We start from the raw sequence: 8,418 nt of genomic DNA, 5'->3' as shown, positions 1-8,418 counted from the left end.
AATTGACTGTTAGGAACCAACTAGGCAGCCAAGAACCGGATTCTCTGTACGATGTACGACCGACAACAGTCGACAGCTTACATTTCTTACTTACTTTCCTATCTAGTTTGTTTTTTACCATCTTCACCTGTAATGTTTTGACATTAACTTGTGGCAGATTGGTTTTTGCGCCATGATAACGTTGCCAACGGTATGCGTAGTTATAAGAACGCACAATGGGAAAAGCTACACAAATGTCGGGCGAAAGTCTGGCGAAAGTCAGTAATTCAATTGAACAGAATCTATAGTCTTGGCTTCTAAGAAATCGGAAATATTTTTTGCCACTTCTTATCATACCATAGCCACCCACTATTTATCTAATCGCTTCATTTCATATCGTCAAGTGCATTTCGTTGTTTTACCTGTTGAATGATAAATGTGTGATAAATTACCCGACAGATCTTTATTTGAGCGCGAATAGGCCTTCAGCGAACTCTTAGATAGTATAGAAAGATATGTTGAGAAACAATATCCGATTAGGATTTATAGTTCTAGGAATCTTGGAATTTGCATTCCAGGGAGTTCTTGTATTATTTGGATGGTTCATGGAATTTTGGAACGGCTTCATCTAATTAAGTTTTTTGGAATTTCAACCGTATTAAACCAGAGTCGCGAGAAATGGCAAATGGGTTTGTTTACAATCGGGCGCCTACGTCACATTTTTAGCTATAGATAATGTAGGTCATGGCTCCAAGGACACAGGAATTTATTAAATGGAATATATACTTGTCATAAGACGAGTTAGTACTATCCCATTCAATTCCATCCCTTAATTGTAATTTTACAGATACGTATTTCGACAATCATCAGTAAGGCCGTCTTTAATGTCTCTTAGATGAAAGCAATGAATTCTCCAATAGTCGAGATCTATCCTGGCCACGTCCTTGCGAATGCTGAGGAAGGGGATAGATAGTTAGTTGGACACCTGCTTAAGATGCAGAGAACTTAACGACCTCTCATAGGTGTCACAGGAGGTTTGGAATTATTAGTGTGGGAGGTTAAAATAGTAGGAATCGTTTTGGTAGAACGTGAAACACAGAAAAAACTAAGTGAGAAATACAAAGCAGGAAATGAACGAGTCTGGAATTGAACCCACGCACGACATCATGCTTATAAGGCAGAAGCGGTAGCAACTAGACCACCGAGCTCGTTCAGTCAAAAAAAGTAGAATGAGCAAAAAAATGAATTATTCCAAAGTATTGAATTAAATGTTAAGAAATAAAGTAACTGAATTTAAATTGAGGAAAAAACAGATTACGATTCACAAAATGGGGAATACTTAAACTGATTTAAAGTAAAGCAATACTTTTGTTCTCTAGACTCTATGTCGAATTGATTTTACAAAAATTAATGATTTTGACCTTCTGTCCTTTCGACATTTTGTTCATCAACATTTTGCTTATCGAATTGGTATCCTTCGACCTTTTGTCTTTCTGACTTTTGTCTTTCTATCTTTTGTTTTGTCGATCGTTCATCAAATCAGAGATGCCAGATTTGAAGACATGTCTTCAATTTGAAGACATTTGAATCTCTGTGAAGACATTTGTTTCGTGAAGACATTTTGAAGACTTTTCAAAATATTTGAAGACTTATCTTCTTATTTGAAAATATGTACTAAAGACAATCAATGAGCCAGCGAGTAGAAAATACAATTTTATTTTTACTTATAAATTCTACGACTTCTATATGTAAATTACACAAAAAAACAAAAGTTATAAAGTCTTTGTCTCGGGCCTAGAATCTCAAACATAAAATACCTTCTGCACACTAGCGGGTTTACCAAACTGCAACGCATTTCAGACCTCATACGCACTTAACTTTGAGTTGTGCGCTGGTTAAAATATACCCGATGGCAAAATTTGTTTGAATTTTCCTTTGCGGCAGCGGCGTTTCTGACGTGAACGTAAAAAGGTATTTCGATTATTACATCGGAACGCAAAAGTTGATTGAATTCTTCTATGACTTGATTTAATCTTTTCAACCGTTGAGCTAGAACCTGAATTTTATCTTAATTCTTTTTGAATTCATTTGATCTTTTCGGCATTTCCATGTGAGTTTTTTCTCTAAATATCCGTCGCGAAACGTCGGGAAAGAATTTTCGAAATTTCGTGTAAAATATGGAGAATTTCCGATGAAAATTATGAGAAATTTCTTGTCTAAACTCAAGAGAATTGAAATTGGAATTCTAATCAAAATTTATATCTAATAATTTCCGTAAAAAGATATAAAGGGAATCCTCCAAAATTTAAATTGAAAATTCTCCCTAATTTCCACAAGTTCTTCTGAACTCCCACAGTAAATCCCTTGTAATTTCCACAAGAAAATTGTCTCAATTAATTTCAATAGAATTTGTTTACGAATGTCGGCAAGAAATTGAATTTGTTCTGGTGTTAAATGATTATTTCTCATTATTTCCAAGGTAAATTTCTACGTGAAAACCTTCCTAAAAAAAAATTCAGAGAAATTCCACAAAAAAATTAAGGGATTTTTAATTCAATACTAAGTAGCAAAATCAAAGGAAACTTGTTACACACTTTCGTTAAATACTTCTTTGAATTCCTTTGTTAATTTTTCTAGAAATATCTTTGATCATTCTTCCAGTATTTTCTCTGAGAATTCCTCTAAGAATTTCTTCAATCATACGTTCTGGCATTCTTTACGAAATTCATCCAGGAAATTGTCCGAAAGTTTCGAGGATTTTTTCGAAAAATCCTCCAGGAACTCATTTGGAAGATCCTCAGAACTCCTTCAGTGGTTTCCTTCACGAATTCCTCCAGTAGTTCTTCCAGGAATTCTTTTAAAAGTTTTACCCCGGGATTTCTGCGGAAGCTATTGCAGGGATCCCTCCGGATGTTCCCTCCAAGAATGCCTCCAAAAGTATACTTCTATTTCCTCCAGGATTTCTTACGGAATTTTCTGCAGCAATACCTCAAGAAGCTTCTCCAACTACCTCCAAGAATTTATCCAGAAGTTTCTTGTGGAATTCCACCAAATTGCCTCAATAATTCCTCAGGAATATCCTTCAGAAATTCATCGGGAAAATCTTTCAGGTATTCCTCCAGAAAATCGATCCGGAATTCATCCTGAAGATGCTACAGGAATTCCTTCTTAAGTTCTTCCAGTATTCCTCAGGAAGCTCCTTCAGAACTTTCTCAGAAGTTCCTTCAGTAAATCCTTTGGATGTTCCAACAGAAATTCCTCAGGAAATTTTTTTCAGGAGACTTTCAGAAATAATAAGAAGCTCCATCCAGAAGAAAGTTTTAAGAAAGCTCCATCCAGAATTTATCGGGAAGTTGATCTAGGTATTTATCCGGACGTTCCTTTAGAAAGTTCTCTGGATGTTTTCAAGTATTCTGAGTAAATTTTGAATCCCAACAGGGTTATTCTTTAGAAAAGAAATTTTACGAAGAGTTCCACGTGAAAATTCAGTTGAAAAATCCGATTCAGTACAAAATCCAGGGGAAACTAGTTTAAAAAAATAGGGAATTTAAAAAATATAACTAACAATTTGAATGTTAAAAAAATAAACATTATTCAACATCAGTAATACAAAGAGATGATTGAATTTACACACCTATTGGGGTCTCAATGTAGCCTTGCGAGTATAAAGGCGTAGGATTGTAATCCGGAGATGGTGAGTTCGATTCTGGTTGATCTCTTGTATGTTTTCGATCTTGGATGAATGAAACATTCTCGACACCCTGAGCATAGTGATGAGTGCTTATCCATTGTAAACTATGCCACAAAGGTACATACTCATGCAATGGCGGGCATATAGAAAAGCTTTCAATTAATAACTGAGGAAATGCTCATTTAATACTTTGTACATTTACTACTTTAAGTTGAAAAGCAGGCCAAGTTCCAATTGGAACATAGAGCCATTGAAGAATAAGAAGAAGACCTATTGGATTTTGAAATTTTTCGCTGATAATCATAATTTTAATATTGAAGACATTTGAAGACATTTTTAAACGGCTGTGAAGACATTGGAAAATATTATCTGGCATCCCTGCATCAAATATTAGTTTGAAAGTTTTTTGCTGTGGGAAACATTCTGCAGTGACGTAAAAATGCCTTATTTTGTCTATGCTGTAACAAAAGAAATTTTCTTGGCGAGTAAGTTTAATTTTTCCATGTGCGTTTTTTTTTTCATTTTTTATTTACAGTAACCAGTCTATAAGAGGAACAAATAAAACGTTCAAAAATGAGCATTAGGGCAACAGCTTAGCTCCATAGGTTTGCCAATTTTTAGAAATTAGTCTCATCTACAAAACCCCACTCCCATCGCTGGGTCTTTTTTCTGTGATCACATTGGGATACAATCACTTTTCGTCCCACGAGATCAAGACACTGATTCCGACTCGGTTTCCCGTGCAGAATTAATTGATTTTCCTGAAATTTTAAAAATAATTAAGTTTGAGAAAATTTTCAAATTTTATTCAATCTTACTACATCGTACTGCCACAACTGATTTCCCTGCGATTCATGGCAGTTGAAAAGTATTACTTCAGGTCATCACTCGATGCGTCTGGGCACTTATCCACGCTGGCAACTCGAATGTATGTCTCCGGTAATGGGTCAGGGTGAGGAACTGATTGTTCTGGGGTGAGTCTTGTTCGCAGCGCAGCTAAATACGCCAATAGGTTGCTTTGCTTTATGGTTTATCGAGTCGGAGACACAACTTAGGATTAGCTAAACTCTGGAACTCGTCCTGATGCAAATAGCTTTGGATCTCTGAACGGATAGCGAACCACCAGATCCAGACAACCTCTTCCAAAAACCAACTTGAATGGTTTTACCTGAAGCTTCTCCCTCAATGCTTTCTGCTTGGTTAGATCGCCTGCATCGATTTTGTCAAATTGTCGATTTCGTTCGTACAGAAACTGTGTTTGTATTCATCCATCCACACTTCTGCCACCCTTTTGAAGTTTTCGTGACAAAGTTTGTTCCTCTGGGATTTGGGGAACGGTGCATACCCTCGATACATGACCAACGCGAGGCACGGTGCATCAACCATTTACCGCCATTGCCAAATCTTGAAGCTCAACTCGTACTGCTCTCCACCCCATATGTCCAGTCCTTCATCATGTAGCCACCGAGCTCCCAAAAACTTTGCACCTAATAGCAAACAATCCGCCAGCCATGATGGGACTTTCAGAAGGGCTCAGTTGGATCAATTGGTCTTGTGGTCGTAGAGGCAATCTCTTGTATAGGAATTTCCAATCAGAAGGCACCCCGTTTCCCTTCATCTTGGGCCCGATAGTGGAATGTATCGTGCGCGATAACATCGATGAACGGACAAACGCACGTACGATAATCCTCGGCTATCGGCTCTGGAAATATTAAATAGATTAAAAAAAAATAATTTAAAAAAAAAGAAGCTAACAAACAAGGAGAATTTTTTTCCCAATTGTTAGCTACTGTACATTTGGGGATGTGACTTTGAGTTTTTCATTAGTTAAAGCTGTGCTCATTGAATCATTTCGTGAAAAAAATAACTTTCATAACCAGAGAAAAATTCATCCTGAATTGAAAATATTGTCGAAGGTAATAAATATATGATACGTGATCTAATTTACCTAATAGCGGAGGCAGCCAATTCACATTCACCTCTGTATGTGAGTCGAGCACGATCAGCACGTCTCCGCTATAACCTTAGCTCTCCAGTCCAAACGGGCTGTTATCAATCCCGATCATCTGGCAAATTAATTAGCTTCGCACTTTTGGTGCCAGTTCACTCTGTACCGAAATCCTGTAACGGTTTCCTACAAAAACTCCTTGGTGCTATGATCGTTGACCAAAACGATTTCCTTCAGAGATTGCGAGGGCGATCGATTAAGAACACTGTAAACGGTTCGCAGTAACGTGCTCCAGTGCTCATTGTAGAAAATAACAATCACTGACCGTTGGCGGTTCCTGGAATGGATAACTTTTTTGCGACATCTGAAAACTAGAGAATGTTGAAACAAAAAAACACGCTTTCAATTAAATTGCGCCCTCTGACAGCGCGATGAACATATGAACTTACTGTTGATGTCTGATGTCCGGCACCGATCTGATTTAGAAATGCAATCATATCTGGCTAATGACGTGAATAGCCATTTTCTTTGAACGACAATTTCTCGTTCAGCTTGATATCCTCCGGTTTTTCTAAGCTTGCCAGGCTTCCCGTACTCACCGGGACCTTCCCGTTCGGTCTCGTACTCGATATACGCATAGTCATGCCAGTCGACTCGAATGCGATCAACGTTCCTGCGACCACCGTTGAAGAATGGCTCATCGCTGACGTAGCGGTAGTAAAGCGCCTTTTTAAAGTTGGATGAACTCTGGTACTTGTGAATGATGAGGCACCACCGTGATGATCATGCAGGAGAATATAAAGAACAACTTGAAATCCACTCGGACGGCGATGGTGGCCTGGCGAATCTGTAGAACAAAGACAGACCATTGTAGTGATAATTTTGCTGTATCAGATAAAATCGAGAATAGTATTATTTATTCAAAATCTGAAAAATGAAAAGAAAACTATAAGAACCGAAAAAACATGAAATTAAATACGCTCCGATGCATTTCGTTTTCTCTTTATTAAAAATTTTGGTTAATCTTTTTCCTTCCCATGATAGCTGATGTTGTAGAGCACCTTTCAAACTTTGTTTCAAGAACAATAGCATTAATTATCACATGTTCATGAGGTCTTATTAGACAGCTTATATAAACAAAATAGTGAAACTATTGAAGAAATCTAGTATTACGGAGAAAAAAATTGGATAGCTTCGCGAGAATAACGCACCAGAAGGCCAATCCCGCATAGAATTCTAAATCATACATAGCGATTATTAGCGTTGCATTGAACATGATACCAAAAGCAGCTGTCATGAAGCCCAAAAAAATTGTTTTCAAACGTATTTATACAGCATTACATAACATGTAAGGACTCACGGTATACCAAGTAGTAAGGACTGATTATCAGCATCATGTCGAGGTGTCGCTAACTTGAAGTGTATAGGACTGGTCCCCTAATATGTAGTGGCTCGGTGCTCAAGCCAGTTAATCAAAGAAATATCAAATTTAGAAGAATGTCATACGGCTTCATGCCCTAAAAAGAATTTGTTCATTAATGGTTGGTTTTATCGGCGGCTAACTGAATCTGGACAGCCTTTCTTTCCCACTATAGGGAGGCCATCGTATCGGGCCTATTAAAGAGAGTCCCACGACCAAACACCATGATTTAGACCAGTGCGTTTTGAGACGGAAAACCCTCCCCCTGCTCAAGCAGCTTCAGAAAATTACAAAGAGCTCTCTGTTAAAACCCTAACCCACGTCCCTGGGCAAGTTCCACAACTCGCAGCGACTTCAAGGAAGGATTGATGAACATCACGTGCATATGATCCTTCGTTCTTGTTTTCTCCACATTGTATTGAATATAGAAATGTCATAGATATACATTTAAACAAGCTTATCCTGAAATTTAGCATTAGCTTTTTTTTTTTTGTCTTTATTAAAGAGACTTTCAGCCCAAACTGAAAGCTCGTACTCCGTTAGCATTAGCTGCTGGCAGTCAAAAACCCGGAAAATATTCATTGGAGGCGCTTTGAATTTTCCAAGATTCCCAATTTTTCTTGCAATGCGTAATAACTATGTATTTACAACTAGGGTATCTGTTCCCATATTAATAACAGCCCGTATATTAATCTCAACCGTCGATAAACCAAATAAAAAATCAATTTTAATTACAATTTCTCACATCGTATGTACACAATAATGTATGGAACACATTCTTGAATGTTTGGAATATTATACAAGATTTTGCTTATGTAATGTTCTAATGCACAAGAATCAAATTATTAAAAGATAAAATTATAAAGCAAGTAATGATATTCTGATTGATATGTTTTTCAAATCACTTGATTTATCGTGAATTGAAGACATGTCATCTGCCATCGGATTACTAATAATTAGAACGATTAATTAAATTTGGTTTTTATTAGTAGAAACTCTGACTTAAGCTTTTAGTTTTTAGTTTGCGCGATAATCAGTACAATGAAAAATTTAATTTATTCATCCTAATTTTCATACAAACTTGAAACGTCTTGTGCTAAATCAGTTTTTATTCATATTAGCTAAAATTTTTGAAAGAAACTCAAAACATAGACAAAATCAAAAAAGCGTGAGTGGAGAAAAAAACGATTTTTGAGACCACCCCTAATACGACATATCAAACTAGCGATTTGCCATCAAGAAAAATTTAGGATAATGTTGTTTTTGGTTTAAAGACTACTTATGTTCTTGTCACTCCCAAGAACATCTGGAAATTGTAGGAAGCGATTCCAAGTAGAGGTCTGCACTGCCGTCGAACAATTTTGAAGCGCCTGCACATTT

General features: G+C 36.9%; 1 pseudogene; it reads right to left on the bottom strand.

The window, feature by feature from the left end:
* Positions 1–4,160: 4,160 nt before the first annotated feature.
* On the bottom strand, positions 4,161–6,405 carry LOC134202224 (N-acetylgalactosaminyltransferase 6-like; annotated as a pseudogene).
* Between the last annotated feature and the right edge of the window lie 2,013 nt (positions 6,406–8,418).

Source organism: Armigeres subalbatus, unplaced genomic scaffold, assembly GCF_024139115.2.
Source record: "Armigeres subalbatus isolate Guangzhou_Male unplaced genomic scaffold, GZ_Asu_2 Contig1099, whole genome shotgun sequence".
In the NCBI taxonomy this organism is placed as follows: Eukaryota; Metazoa; Arthropoda; class Insecta; order Diptera; family Culicidae; genus Armigeres; species Armigeres subalbatus.
Note: the sequence above shows the minus strand (reverse complement) of the source record. Positions and strands in the feature narration are given on the sequence as shown.